Raw genomic sequence first — 4228 nt, forward strand, 5'->3', positions numbered from 1 at the left:
CCAAAAGTAAAGACATACAGCATGTGTGAGAGAGGGTTAGGCATGTTTTTGTCATTTTAAAAATTAGTTAATGAGATCCTTTATTGGTCAGAGTATTGAATACAGGAGTTGGGAGGTCATGCTGCGGCTGTACAGGACATTGGTTAGGCCACTGCATGCTGGCAGGTGGGACTAGATTGGGTTGAGATAACTGATCGGCATTGATAGGTTGGACCGAAGGGTTTCCATGCTGTACATCTCTATGACTCTAAGACTCTATGTGGGTGTCACTGGAAGAGTTAGACTTTATAACCCATTCCAAATAACCCTTGAGAAGGTGCTGATGAGCTGCCTCCTTGAACTGCTGCAGTCCATGGAGGGTAGGGATGGCCACAGTGCTGCAAGGAGAGGAGTTTCAGGATTTTAACTTTTGACTGTGGGAGAACAGTGTTATTGCTCCAAATTAGAATATTATGTGATTTGCAAGTGAATTTGCAGGTGGTGTACCTCCCATGTCCTTTTCTTTCTAGCTGATGGAGATGAGATCGGAAGGTGCAGTTGATGGAACCTTTCGGAGTTGCTGCAGTGCATCTTGTAGATAGCACAACTGCTGCCACTGTATGTTGGTGGTGGATGAAGTAAATGTTGAAGATGATGGCTGTGGTGTCAACAAAGCCTTTATTCTGGATGGCGGAAAACTTCTTGAGTATTTTTTGAACTGCATCATCCAGGCAAGTGGAAAGTATTCCATCACATTCTTGAATTATGTCTTGTAATGTTGGACAGGAAGGCAGGAGCTATATTATTCACCAGAGAATACCCAGCTTCTGACTTGCTGTTGTAGCCATAATGATTATATGTCTCGCCCTGTTCCATTTCAAGTAACCCCAGGGTATTTAAAATGGAGTATAGCGCAATGGTAAATCCTTTGAATGTCATGGGGAGATGGTTAGAATCTGTTACCGGAAAAGGTCATTGCCAGGCACTTGTGCACCAAGAACATTTCTTGCCATTAATCAGCACAAAGTCCACCTTTGGACAGACTCCTACAGCATCTGTAGTGTTGTGAATGTTACTTAACATTGTGTGATCATCTGTGCACATCCCCACATTTAGAATGGAAGGCAGATTATTGATTAAGTAGGTGAAGATGCTTGGACCTAGGAACTTCTTTGGTCTCCAAAACACCTTTGTTTGTGCTTGCTGTGACATTGACCAATTGTGAGTTTTTCCTTTAGTCCCATTAACTTCAGGATTGCTAGCAATCATTGATGACACCCTTCATCAAAAGCTGCTTTGATGGCAATAGCAGTCGGTTCTGCTCTCTTATCCATGTTTAGAACTCAGGCTGTAATAAGGCCAGGATGTGAGTGGCCATGGAAGAACCTAAACTTCATGTCAGTCATCAGACTATTGCTGTTTCACAATATTTTCTTCAACACCTTTCATTACTTTGCTGATGATTAAGATTAATTTGATTGAATGGTGATTAGGCAGATTGGATTTATTCTCTTTTTATGTATTGGACATACCGTGGCAATTTCCTACATTACCATGTAGGTGCCAGTGTTCAACTGTACTGGAATAAAGTGGCCAGGTACAAGTCTTAAGTATGATTGTCTGAATATTGTCAGGGCTGAACAAAAAGACCTCGGAGTGCAGGTGCATAGTTCTTTGAAAGTGGAGTCGCAGGTATACAGGAGATAGTGAAGAAGGCATTTGGTACGCTTGCCTTTATTGGTCAGTGCATCAAATAAAGAAGTTGGGAAGTCATGTTGAAGCTGTACAGGCCATTGGTTAGGCCACTATTGGAATACTGTGTGCAATTCTGGTTGTGAAACTTGTGAAAATGTTTAGAAAAAAATTTACAAGGATGTTGCCAGGGTTTGATTAGATTAGATTACTTACAGTGTGGAAACAGGCCCTTCGGCCCAACAAGTCCACACCGACCCGCCAAAGCGCAACCCATCCATACCCCTACATTTACCCCTTACCTAACACTACGGGCAATTTAGCATGGCCAATTCACCTGACCCGCACATCTTTGTGACTGCGGGAGGAAACCGGAGCACCCGGAGGAAACCCACGCAGATTAAGGGAGAACGTGCAAACTCCACACAGTCACTCGCCTGAGTCAGGAATTGAACCCGGGTCTCAGGCGCTGTGAGGCAGCAGTGCAAACCAGTGCTGGAGGGTTTGAGCTATAAGAAGAGGCTGAATAGTCTGGAGCTATTTTTCCTGGAATGTTGGTGACTGAGGGGTGACCTTATAGAGGTTTATAAAATCATGAGGGGCATAGACAGGGTGAATATACAAGATATTTTTCCCAGGGTAGGAGAGTCCAAAACTAGAGGACATAGGTTTAGGGTGAGAGGGAAAAGATTTAAAAGAGACCGGGGTGAAAGAATTAAAAGACCTCAGGGTAATTTTTTATGCAGAGGGTGGTCTGTGTATGGAACAAGCTGCGAGAGGAAGTGATGGAGGTTAGTACAATTACAAAATTTTAAAGGCAGCTGGATGGGTTTCTGAATAGGAAGGGTTCAGAGGGGTATGGGCTGAATGTTGGCAAATGGGAGTAGATTAATTGAGGATATCTAGTTGGCATGGATGAGTTGGACTGAAGTTTCCATGCTGTACATCTCTATGACCGTATGGCCCTTAATCTTTGCTGTATCCAGTGCTTTAACCCATTTCTTGATATTGTGGGGAATGAATCCAACTGGATTTTAAATATGAACCCACACTTTAGGGACAGATTCTGCCATCCTCACTCCAGCCATATCATTAAGTGTTCTCTGAAATGGTCCAACAAGCCATTTCTGCAACAGGATTATATCAAACCAGTACAGAAAAGTCAAGTAGGAATAAAACTGGAAGGACCACCCAGCACCAACCTTACCACTAGAAATCACAACAGCAAACCCAGTCCTGTTGACCCTGCAAAGTCCTTTATTCTAACATTTGAGGGCATATACAAACAATGGGGAGCTGTTCCACAACCAGCTCAAGCAGCACCCTGACAGAGTCATACTCAGCAAATCACATCCTACTGAGTATGTTCCAGACATCATTTATAACCTGTCCCACTATTAAGATGACCAAACAGAGGTGGTGGCACAGTGAGGTATAGTCAGGAGGGAGTTTCCCTACAAGTCATCAACTTGAGATTTCATACCATCAGATCAAACATGAGCAAGAAAACCTCTTGCTGATCATTAGTTACCGAACACCCCTAGCTGCTGAACACTTGGAGGATGCACGGAGTGAGGCAAAGGCAAAGATTGTATTCTGTATTGGGGACTTCAATATCCATTACCAAAACTGGCTTGTATGTACCACTTTTCATGAATCTATCTGTCACAGGAGCATCTCCCATTGAAGTATCAGTAAAAGTAGCCACTACACAGTTTTTGAGAGACAAAAGGACATCTTCATATTGTGTACTGCTCACATCACGGTGTGTGGACAGTAATGTTTCAAGAAAGTGGCTCATAACTATTTCCCATGAACGTGGAGGAATGGATAATACATCATCGCCTTACTCAGCAAGGCCCACATCCCATAAACAAAGAAAAAAGAGAAAAGACACTTCATTGTTTTTAATTTTACAGGAGGAGGCATCGCTGGCTACACTAACATTTATAGCCCATCCCTAATTGCCCAGAATGCAGTTAAGAGTCAACCACATTGCTGTGGATCTGGAGTCACATGAAGGCTACACTGGGTAAGGATGGCACTTTCCTTTCTTCAAGGACATTAATGAACTGGATGGGTTTTCCTGACAGTCAACAATGGATTCATGGTCACTATCAAAAACTTTATGCAAGATTTGTATTGAATTCAAAATGCACCACCTGTTTGGTGGGATTCAAACCCAGATCCCCAGAACATTTCCTGGGTCTCTGGATTAATAGTCCAGCAACAATATCACTAGGCCATGACCACCCTTGAACTGTACATTATTCATGGAACTTTGTTTTAAGCAAGAGACAGAATGGACTCAAATGGAGTAAAAAATATCTGATAGAGTTGCAATATGTATTCGCTGGAACTCAGTCATAGTGGATCTCACGTTCTCTAGCATTGGAAGTGCACATTTACTATTGAATTAATTTAGTTAAATGATAGCATGACATAGTGACTCTTTGGAATAAGTACATCCCTTACTGTAATGCTACACATTTCTATACAGGTTCCCTTGTCATTCGGGAAAGCACAATGAAAATCATGCTGGCAATACAAGGCACAA

The sequence above is a fragment of the Hemiscyllium ocellatum genome, chromosome 28 (assembly GCF_020745735.1).
Source record: "Hemiscyllium ocellatum isolate sHemOce1 chromosome 28, sHemOce1.pat.X.cur, whole genome shotgun sequence".
NCBI lineage: Eukaryota > Metazoa > Chordata > Chondrichthyes > Orectolobiformes > Hemiscylliidae > Hemiscyllium > Hemiscyllium ocellatum.